The sequence below is a fragment of the Crinia signifera genome, chromosome 4 (assembly GCF_055691185.1).
Source record: "Crinia signifera chromosome 4, ASM5569118v1, whole genome shotgun sequence".
Classification (NCBI taxonomy): domain Eukaryota; kingdom Metazoa; phylum Chordata; class Amphibia; order Anura; family Myobatrachidae; genus Crinia; species Crinia signifera.
This window is the reverse complement of record NC_139220.1, coordinates 32422245-32439636: the sequence shown is the minus strand read 5'-3', so window position 1 is coordinate 32439636 and position 17392 is coordinate 32422245. Positions and strand designations below refer to the sequence as shown.

Genomic DNA, 17392 nt, shown 5'->3' with positions numbered 1-17392 from the left:
CCAAGTTTACGGAGAAACTTCTTGCTACTTTCAAGCTGTAAGCAAAGTCTAAAATCGACTGCCTGACACAGACATCGTCTCTATCACTCTTCCGCTCTCATCTAGATCATGAATCCTGAAGCGCACAGTGTCAGCGTTATGCAAGATGAAATTATAATATTTACCACAATGGCTTTACTAGGCTCTGACAGGGCACTGCTGTGGGTCTTCTTCCCAGCTGGAGGCCCTAGATGAGGGAAGTGAAGTAATGAGGAATAAATGACCCCAACAGCAATCCTGCGAAGCTGAGCTGATTGAGAATTTCTCCGTGGGAGGGAGCTGGGGGAAAAAAACTCCCTTTATTTTATCTTTCTAATCGAATAGAGAGGTGAAAAATGAAGGCAGCTCGAGCCACAGAGAAAAACTCAGTAGCAAATTGCATTTCAGAAGAAAATCAAGTTACAGGGAACAAACTTTTTTCTCTATTTTCTAAGGAAAGCAGGAAAAAAAGACTAAAATCAGCCAGTATTTTATGGACAGTGGTTATTATGGTTCTAAATTATCCCCCGTCTCAGCTTTTTTTCCTCCTTAATCTATTATTGTCAGTGGCATATTATGTTTTCATTTATTATTGGATCCTTCGCTATTTTATTGTGGGGACCAGCATTGCTTATTTAGGGCTTTTTAGTTTTATATATTTTGTCATCTTTACTGGTTGCTTGGGGGGGGGAGGGGGTGATTCAGTTTTCATTGGACGGGGGACGAATTCGTCCCGTTCCGATAGTGGGAGGCCTGCTCATGTGCATGTGGAGGCCCAGGGAGCAAATGGCTTTGGCGAGTTTTACACTCCAGGGGGCAATGGGCAGGAGCAGGGGAACGTTGGGCATCCCTTTGGGAACACAGGCGGATCGATGCCTGCTCAGTGCAGGTGGCTGACATCACATGGCATCAGTGCCCGCCCCTATTTGGCGAACTGCGTCCACTAAATGATTTCTGTTCCCCACATGAAAGGGAATGTGGTCTCAGACACATCCTCTTGCATTTTACAGAGGGGACGTGGGCAGCGATGGAGGCAGTCTGCGTTGACCCGCTTGCTAAGCAGCGAAAGAACTCTGCTTAGCGAGCAGGTTTTAATCAGACCGTTGGTCTTAAGTCCGCTTATATATTCTGATTCACTTTTAATTGTTACTACAGGTTGAGTATCCCTTATCCAAAATGCTCGGGACCGGAAGAATTTTGGATAACGGATTATTCGGTATTTCAGAATATTTTTATATTTCAATGAGGTATCTTGCATTTATGTTGTACAAACAAATCAAACACATGAAAATAATACACAAAAATATATTTTATTTGTGTATAAAACAAGGTTTCAAAACATTAAACAAAGTTTGTGTACAGATACTGAATTTCAATGCCAAGCAATCATTTTCTTGCACATATTTAGTGCCAGTTGTATATCATGTCCCCAGTAATGCCAGTTACATATTGTGTCCCCAGTAGTGCTGGTTACATATCGTGTCACCAGTAGTGCCGGTTACATATCGTGTCCTCAGTAGTGCTGGTTACATATCATGTATTCAGTAGTGCCGGTTACATATCATGTCCTCAGTAGTGCTGGTTACATATCGTGTCCCCAGTAGTGCTGTTACATATGGTGTCCCCAGTAGTGCCGGTTACATATTATGTCCCCAGTAGTGCCGGTTACATATCATGTCCTCATTAGTGCCGGTTACATTTTATGTCCTCAGTAGTGCTGGTTACATATCGTGTCCCCAGTAGTGCTGTTACATATGGTGTCCCCAGTAGTGCCGGTTACATATCATGTCTTTAGTAGTGCCGGTTACATATCATGTCCTCAGCAGTGCTTGTTACATATCATGTCCTCAGTAGTGCTGGTTACATATTGTGTCCTCAGTAGTGCTGGTTACATATTGTGTCCCCAGTAGTGCCAGTTACATGTCGTGTCCCCAGTAGTGCCGGTTACATATCATGTCTTCAGTAGTGCCGGTTACATATCATGTCCTCAGTAGTGCTGGTTACATATCATGTCCTCAGTAGTGCCGGTTACATATTGTTTCCCCAGTAGTGCCGGTTACATATCGTGTCCCCAGTAGTGCCGGTTACATATCATGTCCTCAGAAGTGCCAGTTACATATTGTTTCCCCAGTAATGCCGGTTACATATCGTGTCCCCAGTAGTGACGGTTACATATCGTGTCCACAGTAGTGCCGGTTACATATCATGTATTCAGTAGTGCCAGTTACATATTGTGTCCCCTGTAGTGACGGTTACATATCGTGTCCCCAGTAGTTCCGGTTACATATCATGTCCTCAGTAGTGCCAGTTACATATTGTGTCCCCTGTAGTGATGGTTACATATCGTTTCCCCAGTAGTGCCAGTTACATTTCATTTCCCCAGTAGTGCCAGTTACATATCGTGTCCCCAGTAGTGCCAGTTACATATCATGTCCCTAGTAGTGCCGGTTACATATCGTGTCCCCAGTAGTGCCAGTTAAATATCGTGTCCCCAGTAATGCTCTTACAGATCTCCCCAAAAGTGCTTTCTGGAATGTATGGTTTTTGGAATAATTTGGATAATAGATATTTGGATAACGGATACTCAACCTGTACAAATTTTTTAGTTATTGCTGTTTTTTTGTTGCTATTTTTGTGTGGTTGTTTTTTTGCTATACTTTATTTATCACTTTAACTGATATTTTTAAATGTTTGCCTGCTGTTTATAAGATCCAGCAGATTGTGTTTATTTCTCAATCTAAGAACTCACAATTGGGCTCATTATCAAGTAAATGCTATCAAAACCATATTTAATTACTGAGCCAAGAAACCTTGGACAGTCTTTGTATATGTGTGTGTATGGGACTGATAAATAACGGGCTGTAAATGTTGATGGGTGAACTTACATGTATTATGCTAAATATTTAGTATAAACAACAAGCAGCAGCATTGATCCTCTAGCAACTATTATTGCAGATATAAATAGCCTCCTATTCCCTTAATATAAACTGTACTCAGCTTTCTTGGTGATTATGGCTGACAGGTAAGAGTTAAATGACAACTTTATTTGGCCATTCTGGATATGGATATAAGCAAGAGACAGGTACGTTTCAGTCTTGTGATTCTAATCATCATCAGTACTGTTAAATCACACAACAGCAATTGTATATTTCAGATAAATCAAACATTACTGACAGATGAAGTTGGTGGATACATAGTGGATGTGAGCAAGTAGGTAGGTCCACAAGATGACTTCAATCCAGAGTAGGTTTTATTAAAGCATAGAGGATAAAGGTGATAAAGGATAATCTGCAGTCTATGTGATAAGGTATCTATCCGTACTGGGTTAAGTAGTATACATCCATGCAGCACTTTCATGCTCCAAAAACATATTAACAGCCTTGGGCAAATGAAGATCCTTTGATAGAGAAAATAAAGCAACATGCACTTTCTGTCTAGACATTCTCGTGTTGAAGTTTGGGAAATAATAACAATTAGGCAGGTGGGTCATACACAATAGAACTTAGTTAACATATAACTTGCTAGGTTGAACTATTTCACTACATGTCAACATCCCCCCTTGCTTAGAAGAGCCTCTTGTTTTTAATCCAGAAATGATCCAGAAAATCCCAAACTTCCTATTAAAAACCTATACAGTAGCATCAATCAAAAGAAAAGTATCATGTAGATGTACAGTAACATGCAGAAAGAGTTAAATATGTGTGGGGAGTGTTGAAACTGAAATCTAAACTGCAGTGTAAAAATATTGCAGCCAGTATTTACCCTGCACAGAAACAAAATAAATCACACAAATCTAACTCTCTCTATACATGTTACATCTGCCCCACCTGCAGTGCACATGGTTTATCCCATTTTGAGAACATATTTGCGATCAGATCTGAATAAGGGCAACAGTCTGCTTCTGTTCAAGATAAAGCAACTGTTGGTCATTTCTTACTTGACCAACGTACAGCCGCACCTGCTATTCAACTAGATAACTGTCACCTTTCTTACGGTCAGGTAAGTTTCTCCTTTGTAGCTGATGACTTGATGCCTTTATCTCCACAGGTATTCACACGTAAGTATAGTATAACAGGTTTTTATTGTAAACATTCAACAATCATAAATATATCATAGTAATCACATTGACCATAGGAGTGGCAAACATATGCCCATTAAATGAACAGTTAGATTACAATTCAATCTTTATTTAACCGGAACGTGAATCCAATATCGGGAACCGGATCCTTCTTCTTATTCCGCTACTCTTAACTCCAACAACCTTACCTTAATGGCTATAATGCATTAATGTGAACAACAATTCAATAGTTTCAAACAGTTAGACGTTTATAAGCTCCTGTATTAAGCTCCACCTCTTGCTAATCTATTATTGCGCAATAATATTGCCCTTATGTAAGTATATAATAACTTTCTAACCAACGGTATTACTTTCCCTTAGGTTACGGGTACTACATCTCTACTACTCCTTATTAACAGGTAAGCCTGAATACCATACAATCCTATTACACTTAACTATTCCTAAATATACGTAACTGGTCCTGGCTGTATATATGAGTTCCTATATAAGTCCTGCTGTATTCTTCACTGTGCACAGGCTTTGTTATACAGGAAACCAGAATTGTCCTGCAGTGTGAGCGATGAATAAATAGTTTGCTTTACTGAGTACTCTGTCTGTACTTTCTTTACGATGCTGCGAATCTTGGGTCCCCTGTGGGCGTCCCCTGACCTTTGGGTCGGGTTTAGCCCTGGTACACCTGAGTTTAAGCAGGGATAACACTGTCTATGCAGATTCTACACTTCCGGTTGGTTACCTCTTGCCACCGCAGGGGCGTCCCCTGGCATACGCCGGGTTTAGCCCTGGTGAGTAGCCCCTATGATTCAGGAATGTGCTCTCCTTAACGTTGAAGGTGATTGGAGACACCTCTCCGTGCAACTCCTTAGGACTGACAATTTATAGCTGGTGTGAACTGTCAGCGTACAGCCTAGCTGCAACGGGACACAGTCTAAACAATGTGCTGGGCCGCTGATGAGGGTGAAGCTACTTTAACTGCCTAGTCTTTTACACTTTCTGCCTCTCTGTAGTGTGTATTCTGTACTAACTCCGTTAGCCTGCCTCTAGGTGGCGCTGTCACTATTTCAATGGCAGAGATAACTGGGCGGGACTCACCACAATGACAGGTCTGCCTCCATAAGCCTCCGGCCTGTCAGGTCGCTGCTGCGTCACTCTGGTCTGGCCTTCCGTAATGGACACCACCCAACGGTACTGCTGCGGCTATCTCCGGCTTAGCTCCCGGCTGCCAGTCCCGCCTCCTTGATGTCGCCACGTCGTGCTTGGGATGCCTCGGCACCGCGACTCCACACCGACCACCGGTAGAAGCGGAAGGACCCGGCAGACTGATCCTCATAGCCGGGACAACCCCCAAGTCGGTAAGTCTGTTCCGCTTCCCTCTCAGCCACCTTAACCCGCTGCGTAGCTCTGCCCGGTAATCCTTTCAATCTCCGACTGCGACAGAGCGCTCAACGGCTCCTGCATTAACCCCCTTCACGCGCTTCGTACCACCGGTGACCCCTTGCGCTCCATAACTTTATTGGCAAGTGTCCCCGGCATTACAGCCCATCCTGCGCGTGGGGCAACAGTTCCGTGCCCTGTCATTAAATGTCTCTGCCATAACTGGGACATGTAGACCACTTGAGTCCACAGCATTATCAGCACTATAAGCACATACACCAGTTTACCTTGAAACACATACATATACAAAGCTATATCTACAAGGCACTCTCTAGGGCTGTCACATAACTATAATAAGAATGTCCGTCATATTCATCTGCAACCCAATCTTCATTGCAGAATGGGGGTGATTCAGGATGGTTTGCAAGAGCAAATTCCTTCTTTATTGGACAAAACTATGCTGCAGTTCAATTTGGGTGAGTTATTTTATTTCTGTGCTGAGTAAATATTGGCTGCTTTATTTTTACACTGCAAATTAGATTAGAACACACCCACCGACCCAAATTTAACTCTCTCTGCACATTTTACACCCGCCCCACCTGCAGTGCACATGGTTTTGTCCATTAAAGGAGTTTGTTCTTGCAAACCAACCTGAATTTGCCCAATGTTTCAAGGAGTTTTCATTTTTTTATGATCTAGTACATTTTCGGCATCTCAAGATCCTATTAACCAAATAACCAATTATATTTTCCATGATTCAGTCAAAACTGGATAACGTGGCTGACAGTACAGTAAGTGTAATGTCTGGGTAACTTCCAACACTTGCTTACATCAGACTCCCAAATGCGTTTTGATATGGGATAGCTCTCATCTCCTTGATTTCAGATTTTGTAGTCGGTGTCATTATTCTAGTTAGTTTTGTACTTTTGTTGACAGATGTACGCACTAGTTAGTTTTGTACTTTTGTGGACAGATGTGCGCACTAGTTAGTTTTGTACTTTTGTGGACAGATGTGTGCACTAATTATTTTTGTACTTTTGTGGACAGATGTGCGCACTAGTTAGTTTTGAACTTTTGTGGACAGATGTGCGCACGAGTTAGTTTTGTGCTTTTGTGGACAGATGTGCGTACTAGTTAGTTTTGAACTTTTGTGGACAGATGTACGCACTGGTTTCGCATCTGACCTACCAAGTTTTAGCAGTTTCAATAAAGTTTTGTTTATCTACACTGATTTTTTTTTATTTCTTTATTAGTGATCTAGTGGCTTAATAAATACAATATTTTCCATCTTTCCTAATTGTACATTAACAGAAAAACATAATCAAACCATGTTATGATCTATCAAAATTCGTATTCTTCTATACCCCAAATTTCCCATCTATTTAACCCCTGCTTGTGGGACATACCGCGCCGCCACTTCTCGTATTATATTGGTGGATCATTGGCCTCTAATCTTGTAATACACCAAGAAGTATTTGAGAAACATTTTTTAAATACATTTTTAGTGGATATGGGAAGGATTGATATGTGGCTCTCCCACAGTTCAAAAAATTCTTCCACTTTTAATTATTTTGTCATGAATGCTTCTATCCACTCCATTCTAAACAGAAAGAATAGTTTTTCCTTAAATAGAGAAAACGGTGGTATTTCTGAATGATTCCACACTTGCAGAATAGTCTTTTTAGCAGCAGAACTTATCAACAATAATATCCGGCATCCTCTTGATACCCGTTGTCCCTGTGGTAAAATGCCTAAGATCGCCCCATTCTGAAGTAAAAGGGACATCATTTACTAAGGGGCAGATTTATTAAGCTCAGTGAAGTAATAAGGTGTCTGGTTTTTATCGCCGGCCAATCAGCTCCTAACTGTGAAGTTATAGGCTTGGTTTGAAAAATGACAGGTAGGAGCTGATTGGCCGGTGATAAAAACCAGACACTTTAGCACTTCACAGAGCTTAATTAATCTACCCCTAAGTTATCGAAGGCATACCTGTGTACTTTAAACCAAAATGCCCAGACTTTAGGGCATGCCCACAAGCAATGGTATATATCAGCGTTATCTGCTTGACACCTATAGCAGCTATGGGTAGGTGAAGTGATAGTTTGTTTTTAGATTTTGCTAAATCATTATACCCAGTAGCTAGGTCCTACAAGTCATTTTCCATTTTCAGCATGACTTTCTTGATCAGAAGCAAATTATTCACGTACTGTACACAAAGATAAAGAATAGCTTTCCTTTTTGTTTTTTTGTATAGACAATCATCGGTTTTTGATCTTTTAAAGTCCATTTTTAGTAATGCAGTGCAACAGTGTCTAGTTTGATGTTATAACATCTGCTTCTTAAATAGGCAAACTTTTCTTACTTGACAAATAGTTAAATCATAATGCTCTCTGGTGGCTCTATTCAGTTACTTCACCATTAAGATGTGCAGTCGCAAACGTAGGATTTTTAGAGGGGTGTTTCGAAATATAATCCAAAATCTCCCACTCTGCAGGGCACTGGAGTAAGTACGGGAGTCTGGGGAGCGGTAACAGCACTGCAAATTAGTATTTTTATACACTGGATACTGCATGGAATACAGTATTACTATATAACAGTATATACAGTATGGTCTATTGTATAGGCTGTTTGAAATATTTAAATAAGTTGCAGTAAGTGGTCAGGTTATGCTGCATGTTCTAAGCTCACAATCTCCCACTTCATGGTAAGGCTCCTGTCTCTTCCTCCTGGCAGTTACTCTCTGGTTCATTACAGAGGGCTCAGATCCACACATACAGTAAATGTGGTATAAGAAGCTGGTACACAGTTGTGTGGAGGGGGTCATGGACCTGTGAGGGGCAGTCGGCCTGGATGAGTTCCAAATGAGACAATTCTACTTGTGGGGATGGGGGTATCAACAGATCCCCTTTGTACCATAAATCCTGAGTGGACTTACAGTATGTCTCTACCAACGACCATGGGGTTAATGTCTAGCTGCAACGTTGCACTGTTGCCACCAGTTAGTGGATAACAGTGTGGAGTGTTCACTTGGTGGGTGGTTCCTGGCTGTCCGGGAGAGCCCTTGTGGGAATGGGGGTATCAACAGATCCCCTTGTGCCCATAAATCCCTGTCGGGGACTTATGTCTCTGCCCGGTGTCAGCTAAGTGAGACGGTGTCTCAAGTGCAGCAGAGACACCATCTCACTTAGCTGACACCGGACACAATCCTCCTACTTTACAATAGTCAGTTTCATACCGCTGAGTAAATTCATTTGCGTCAACCCAAGCCTTGTAATGGTCAACTGTATTTCGTTTTCTACAGAAAATCTATTTGCCTTTAATTGTTGTTTAAAGTGTGTTGTCGTGTTTACAAGATTGCGATTTCCATCTAAAGTTGTCCTTTCCTACAGCAGACTTCCATTCGGACCACTTATTGCTTGACATTGCCTCGTGGAGAGTTTGGGGGACACAGCAAGTGAAGTTTGCACATTCTTTGTCATACCATTTCGGAGTAAATAGCTGTTGATTCACCATCTATACACTTACAGCTCAGGTACAGTATGTCTGACATTACAACTTCCTGTAGTGTTATAATATCCTGTCATTCCTTTGTTGTACACAACACAATGACCACCTGAAAAATTACCTATGTATCCTCTTTTGTCAAGAACACTTATAGCAATAAAGTTAGACCCAACGGGTGGGATTTACTAAGCATCGCATTTGTGAAGCGGTACTTCCCACCACTTGTTGGGTACATACCAACATGAATAATACAGATTTGGTTAAAGTAGCTTTGTCCATCGCCAACTGATTATCAATACTTTGCGCAACTGCAGGACTCGTTCTGAGCATGTGCAAACTGGTCCTGCAAACATGGACGCAGGGTGGCATCACTCAGATGCAGTGACGGCTCCAGAGGAGGGGCTACAGCACAGTCCAAAATACAAATAGGGGAGCCACAGCAACTACCTGTGAGTGAGTTTGGAATGGCAGTTGGTGGAAGTTTTGCGTCTCCCCATTTGAATTTTGAACTCGATGTAGCTCCCCCCTCTGAAGCCTCCCCTGCTCTGATGCCTTTGGTAAGCAGGGAGAGGGCAGCAACCTCCTTTATATCACTATCATTGCAGGGGAGTAATGAATGAGGCCAGGATTCCCGCTGGAGGAAAGAGATTTCCCAGCCTCTAGATAGAATTTACATGGGCTAGCTTGCGCAACCACGCAGCCGGCCAATAGTGTTGCAGATGCTACACACCAGGATGCTGCTCGGATCAGTAATGCAGCAAGAGGTGTGATGCCTCTGGAAAACCAAACCACACATCTCTAATACTGCAACATGACGCATGAGACATTCCTAATATCGGCGCAGTGCATTTAAATGTCCCCCGACCAACTGTGATGTCATCGCCGGCTTTCCTGCAGCCAGCAACAGGTCGGTTATGTAAATGCTTTGGGGCTCATTTACAGTAGATCAAAATCATACCCTCCAACATCTGAAGAGCAAAAACCGGTACAAATTTGGAAAGGGGCGCGGCCACAGGTAAAGGGTGCGTGGCCACTTCTCCTTTCCTATATTTACAATGGGCAGTTGGAGACCCCAAAAAAAGGTACAGGCCATGAAGACTGTACCAGCCAAAAAGTTACAGTTGGATGGTATGAAAAAGCAGATTGTATGGCACGCCTGTCATATTTAGCCTCTTCAGATTTAAATGCATTTCTGTTTATAATGACTTTTAGGCACTTGGATATAGAGCTGAAAACAATACAAATATAAATGAAAACAGTGTGGTTTTCCCTATCCCAACATTTGTGTTTACCAAAACCCCTTAAATCTCTCTAGCAGCGGCAGTTTATCTATATGCATTTTCCTTCTTTTCATTTTTTTTATCTCTTTTTGCATATTTCTTGTCAGTCTAATGGCTCCATGTCTTCACAGGAACAGGCATTAATTAGCAAAACAAATACAGCTCGCTGCTCCGGATAAATTACATTTTTATATCTGATAACGCGACTGGGAGCATTGTATCGTATACATGCTGCTACGGAAAATCTACATTCTCCTCAATTTTTTTTTTATGTTTTCTCATGCTTAAAAGAGAATTATGTTTCCTGTTCCTCTCTGTGACTTTTTCATTAGGATTATCATATTGTGGATCAAGGTATCCAGTATATATTTAAAGTTGTCTGTGAATTTTTGTTTTAAACGGCCCTCACTGAGGGCTTGATGCTGACAACCCCCTAAACCTGCCCATCCCGGAATCGTAGGCAGGCAGGGATTCCGCCACCCGTGAAGGGGACATTCCGCCACCATGTAAAGGGGACGCACGGGCGTATGGGATGCTCACGCATCCCGTCAGATGCAGCTCCTCTCTGCCAGCGTTTGCCAGCTCAGGGAATCTGGCGATTCCCTGGGCCGGCTGAAAGGCGCTACATCTGTATTATCTTCTAGAAGGTGCTAAATAAATAAGTAGTTTCTGATTGGTTTCCCATAGCAACATCCCATATGAAATACAACGCCCATCTTAGTAAATTTTGACCATGGAGACTATTTGCTAAGCATTGGAGAGAGATAAAGTGGACGTAGATAAAGTACCAGCCAATCAGCCCCTAACTGTCATGTTACAGGCTGTTTAAAACAATTGCAGTTAGGGGCTGTCTGGTTGTTACTTTATCTATGTCCACTTTATATCTCTCAAAGGCTAAGTGCATATATCCCTTACTTCCTTATGGTAATGGGAGAATCCATCTGTCTTATATATACTACCATAGGTGCTGATTCTGTGGGTGCTTGAGGACCCGAGCACCCACAGAAATTGATGAGCACCCACCCGCTCAGCAGCGCCCCACCCACCCGTGTCCCACTGCACTCCCCCTCCCTCGTCGCTGGCACAGGTACTGTGTGGGCATTTATGTACCTGCACTGTGGGGGCATTTATGTATTTGGCACTGTGTGTGTGGGGGGGGATTTTTGTACCAGCACTGTGTGTGCATTTATGTATTTGGCACTGTTGCCATAATTTGAATATTGGAGACATCTGTGCTGTGTAATATAAATCAGTATTATTTTGTGGCCACGCCCCTTTCCCATGAAGCTACTCCCCTATATTTTTGGCTTGAGCACCCACCAGCAAAAGCATAAATCGGCACCTATGTATACTACTGTAGTTGTACCATCTTCTGTTCTTCCACCCACTCCATGCTAGGCACAAACTATGCATCCGAAATGTGCATCCCATATCCACCTACTCAAGGGTTGGCCAAACCTGTCCTCAAGATCTACCAACAGCTCGTGTAGGAATGAATGCAGCAGGTTTGAAAATGTGACAGTTAGTAATGTCCACAGCTGTGCACCAGATCGGTTTGGAACACAAAGTAGATTCTGATTGGTTGCTATGGGCAACATCCCATGAAAAGCACAACTCCCAGCTTTGAAAATAAACCCCCCTGTGAAGTGATAAAGTGGAAGGTGATAATGTAGCAGCCAATTAGCTGTTAACTGTAATTTTCAAACCCAGCCTGTAACATTGCATCTGATTGGCTGGAGCGTTATCACCAACCACCTTATCACTTCACCAGGCTTAATAAATCTGCCCCTGTGAGACAGATCATAAGGGTCCATATCATGAAAGCTGACGTCATGTGACATTAGCCACCTGGCCTCGGCACACTGCGTCACAGCCAAATTTACAAGTGAACGCCTAGTGAAACACTGTGTGTCCACATGTCGGTGCGCCACCACCGCCCCCTGTCCGCTATCCCCCTGCCCCACCCCACCCTGTGCGGCAGTGCAGCTCGGAGAAGGAGCCCGCACAGAAGCCCTGCACAGGCGCATCACCGATTATGCTTATGAGCAGTGCTTGAACATTGCCCCCCCCCCCCCCCCCGTGCCAACACGTGGGGGACCACTCAAATAAGAATCAGGGCCATACTGAAGAAGTATTCTCTGTCCATCTGCTGCAGAAGCCTCAGGTGTCCTGCATTTCTTCCTCTGAGTGATTGGAAAGTTGCGCTTTCTCCGCGAAGGCTATGTAGAGCCATATTTAGAATAATCATAAAGAAACGGGTGAAGTGACACAGAGTGAATTTATAATGGATAAATAAATGGATCTGTGAGGAGCTAGAGGGAGGGAAATAAGATGTAGACGTACAGTATGGAAGAAATTGCAATATGGACAAAGGGCACTCTGCAATAATAGCTAAAAAGACATTTATATAGATACTTATAGAGAAAGGAGAACTGCGCTCCTGAAGCTGCTTCTGGGAATTGATGCGGTGGTAGAGCACCTGTTACCACCGTTTTCAAATCAAAAATAAAATCTGATATTTTAAATGGTTTTCAAATGTAAACAGAAAATGAATTCACCGTATTTACAAAATATTAATTTTGCGTTTTTCTTTTGTTTTTTTACGGACCAATTTTTAATCATGGCTTTCCGGTCATACTGTATGAGTTTACTAATAAGCCCCCAACGTGCCCAGATTCTTTGGTATGCAACTGGACGCAAATTGGATACCATGTTACTGAAGCAATTCATGATTGCTCCGGGAGCTAGGAAGGATGCTCCGAACAGCAACTGTCCCCACTTTCCCTAAGGGTGCCCATACACGCTGCGATAGCACCGTGCAATACGATCCGCACTCCCGCAGGCATCGCATCGCGCAGTACAAAAAGTGTGTGCTGCACTCAGATCACATCGCACGCAAATCGCATGCAGAACGCATGCGTTGCGATGCAATGCGATCCAGCCCATAGCGGATGGATCATCGCACAGTGTATGGGCACTTTAACACAGCTGATTCCAATGCATATTACTAGTGGTAGAACTTTACATGGCAGTGTTAGTCAGTGCCAGTAGCGATTCTATATGCAAATGCAGTGTGTAAGCATTCATTTTGGAGTGGCACCCAGGTGACCTGCACTATTTCTTAGTCCCCCCCCCCCCCAGTCAGTATGACATCCCCACTCCCCTCCCAGGATTGGTGCAAGAAAGATGATGCCACAAGCAGATACAGCTTCACCATCTTCACTGATTGTCACCGGTTGGCTCCTCTCAGTCTGATGTCATAATGGGTCACATGCACGACAAACTCAGGTGAGTACTGCAGGCTGAGCCAACACCCGTAAGCTGTGATCACTGACAGTCCAGCACTCTGGAGGTGATTATTCTTCATTCGTTTTTTTTAATGAATTTGGCCTGTTCCGATATTTTGGGGACTGCGCATGCCCCCTGTGCGAATGCCTTTGGTGACTATCAGAGTCGCAGAGGTATTCACTTGAATCGAGGGGGAGGACATGTGACTGGTGCATGGGGATGCCCAGCATTTCCTGGGCATACCCACAAAAATGGTGGATGCGCCCTGGGGGTCCCCATGTGCACGAAGACATGGCGAAGCCTGCACGGGTTGGACGGGTGACATCACATGACCACAGTGCCGTCCTATTCTTGGGTATAAATTGACTGTTATTTGGGAACGGGGGGGGGGTCATTTGATGGTCGGCGACCATCAAATAATCTTTTCCCCCACATGCTCGAATGCGAATAGATGTGTATGCGAATATATCCATTTGCATGGCGGCGGGGCCCTTCTCGGGCCAGCAGGTGGCGAAAGACTTTTTTTTTAAAGATCTACAGCAGTTCCATAATAGCTGCATTTGTAGAAGAGTAAATCTTCCTATAAATTAAATAGCAATCAGATATTTGCATTAAAGGTTTCCAAGAGGCATTGGTGTTTCTCCTTTAGATGCTCTTTGCTCTCTCTATCGAACCACATTATATGTTCTGACATTTACAAGTCCAAACAATTTTGTACATTGAGAAGTAAGAAAATTATAATGTTCCAATGAGTCATTTTTTTCTCTCCATCTGAGCTAAAAAATAAGCGATATCTGTCTTCTATATTAAACCGCACAAATGTGAGTTAAGTGTCTCCAAAGCATCGGTGTGTGTGTGATTAAAATGCACTGTTTGTTTTACTTAAACACAACAGTCATAGAGAGTTACAGGGCAGTGAGCTAGAAAATAGCATTTACAGAAACAACAGCCCCTCCGCCAATTTCCGTGACCTTTCCAAACCTAATTATTTCACACTTTGCCGTTTGCTCATAGGCAACAGGAGAGAGATATGAAGAGAGGGATGGCGGAAGAGCTGAACGACAGGGTGAAAATAGACTGCACAGGAGTGAGATGGAGATAATGATACAAAGGTGTAGAACAATGGAGACAGACAATCAGATGCTTTTTTAGACCTATGGTAAATGAAAAAAAAAAAAAAAAAAGCCAGAGCGGTTTGAATCGTTCCTGAGATAATTTGATGAGTGGAAATATAAAGTTAAAATGCAGAGATAAGAAGACAGCACAAAGGAAGCGAATAGGGCAGGACATGAAAGAAAAAGAAAAATACTTTAACGAATCAAAAACAACAAAAGCGGGAACTGTCTAAGTGACTCATTCCGGCAGTTAGAACGAATTGTAATGTAACGTATAATAAATAATGGTTTGTCAGTATATAAGGAAATAAAAATTGGTATTCATCATAAACTTTTTCTGGAAATTTTTGTCCAATATCTAAAATACCTCATTGATTGTAAAAAGAATGAACCACAAGTATTTACTAACTTTATACCCCTTTCCACTGCTGCAATAATAACCCAGATATTGCCAGGTCAACACTAGTTGCAGTTTGGTGTAAATGGTCCAATTATCCAGGAATCCAACCCTTGGAAGCTACCGGATAGCCTGCGGTGTAAATGAGTGACCAGGATCAAGCTAAAACCCTATGGAGAGGCGGCTCACCGGCATTTGAAGGTGGTGTCATCTGGAAGACCCACCACCAACCTGAGTCCAACCGGGGTTACAAGCTGCTCGACTCAGTTGTGACAAGGATTTTGGTAGTATTGGGGGTAATAGAGATGAATTCCAGGGAAAACTACACGGATCCCATTGTCTGGTATGAATTGTTTATGTACATTTTTGTTAAATAATACAGCTGATGTAAAACAATTGTATCCAAAAATAGTTGTTAGATCTGTTGTTGTATACCAGCAGTTCTCAAACTGTGCGTCCCGACCCCAAAGTGGGTCCCGACCACCTAAGCATGGGGTCACGACCATCTGGCTAATGTATCTTATGAGGGGGGGAAACTTAATGAAAAACTCATTAAGTTAGCACCAACTGCTTCCCTCTTTTATCCCCCTGTCACCCTTTTCCATCCCCCCATTACCCACTTCCTCCCTGTCACAATAACGGTCACTTTAATTCACTGACCACAAATGGCGGCCATTCTGTGGTAACTTGCTGGGGTGCTGTAATAATTTTCTATTGTCTGAGTGGTCTAGAGCAAAATGGTTTGAGAACCCCTGTTGTATACAATGGCAATTAGAACCCTAGTTTGTCTAGACCAGGCATTCCCAACCACGGTCCTCAAGGAACACCAACAGTGCAGGTTTTAGTGGTATCCAGGCTTCAAGCCTGGATATCTACAAAACCTGCACTGTTGGTGTTCCTTGAGGACCGTGGTTGGGAATGCCTGGTCTAAACCATGAATTTCCCTAAAGGTGGAAATCTGTTTTAATATGAAAATAATTGGTCAAAAATATGAGGAAAAAAACCCATTGGCATACATTTACTAAGACAGGCGTTCAATTTCATATGGGATGTTGCTATGGGCAACAAGTTAAATTTCTGGCACATTCTACTCTACCATATAGAGAGGTGAGATCAGAACTAAGCCCGAACCCAGATCTGCCTTAACTCCACTTCAATCCACCCAAATATGCCCACTTATTGAGATTCACCAGGAGTACAAGTGCCTTGCAAACAGGCCTTATGCATCTGAATTGCCCAGCAGCACACATTGGAAAGTTTCAGTTGATCGTGGTGACAACCCAAACCCAGATGATGTAGAGAGAGACATTTATTTTTTTATTAACAGTTTCTTATATAGCGCAGCATATTCCGTTGCGCTTTACAATAGCAGACAGTGATACAACAAAACAGGGTATTTACAGACAGTCAAAATGTAGGAGGGCCCTGCTCGCAAGCTTACAATCTATAGGCAAGCTTACAATCTATAGGATGGGAACAACTGGCTTAAGTGATGAGCAATGTGTGCATTGTGACAGCAGAATACATGTGGGCAGTTTAATTGAGGCATGTATAATAATAAACCAAGTGTTATGAATTCACAGTATGATGTCCGTATTCCAGCAGAAAACATCTGTAGGAGTCTAGGTGGATGACAAGGGGCCCGCCATAGCGATATTGCAGAATTTAATACCTGAGTTAAGTAAATATATTTTCAGACCAAGGGAGCTATTTAATCTGCACTGTTATTTCCCGACAGGGGAAATATCATCATTCACCTATTCAATGTTCCCGTTGTCAAATTCTCGCCCTCGGATTGTCATATTCATGACCGTTTTTCGACAATCCGCAGCCGTTTCCGCCAATCCATGGACTTTTTGACACTCGACAGTCGGAACATTGAATGAGAATACTGCATTACACACTAAATATATATAATAGCAAAAAGTTCACACCTGCAAGATTTTTTTCCGCAGGTATTACATTTTTGCTTTTCAGTCAACCGCTATGTGACATTACCACCACTACCCTGCACCCCAGGATCAGGAGAATTTTTTTTCTTTTCTTTTAGGACCACTAGGTTTTCAAAGTTGAAAACCATGCATTGTTATAAATTGGATTCTATGGGTATTGGAAATGCACATACAGGAAAAAAAAAATGTGCGGGCAAATACTTACACCTAATTAGAATAAGAAGCCTAGAAAATTCAAGTAAAAGTGCTATATGGTATACAGAAGAAGGTAATTTGAGTTTAAGCAGAAGACTGTAAATGCTATGCATAATAGGAAGTGCAACTGCACAGACAAATCAGTATCACAGACAGATGCAGAAAAGATTGCTGGTATATTGACCCGGGTGCTA

At 42.6% G+C, this 17392-nt stretch overlaps 1 long non-coding RNA gene across 4 annotated transcripts in view; it reads left to right on the top strand.

The window, feature by feature from the left end:
* LOC146073920 (uncharacterized) overlaps positions 1–14951 on the top strand; it is a 154766-nt gene extending 139815 nt beyond the window's left edge. For 2 of the 4 annotated variants that reach the window (XR_014473341.1, XR_014473340.1), the window contains 3 exons: positions 4457–4494; positions 8860–8999; positions 14554–14951. This is a non-coding gene — a long non-coding RNA (uncharacterized LOC146073920). Of the gene's footprint in view, positions 1–4456; positions 4495–8856; positions 9000–14553 lie in introns of all 4 variants that reach the window. The other 2 variants (XR_014473342.1, XR_014473339.1) reach the window with 1 other exon arrangement.
* The last annotated feature ends 2441 nt before the right edge of the window (positions 14952–17392 follow it).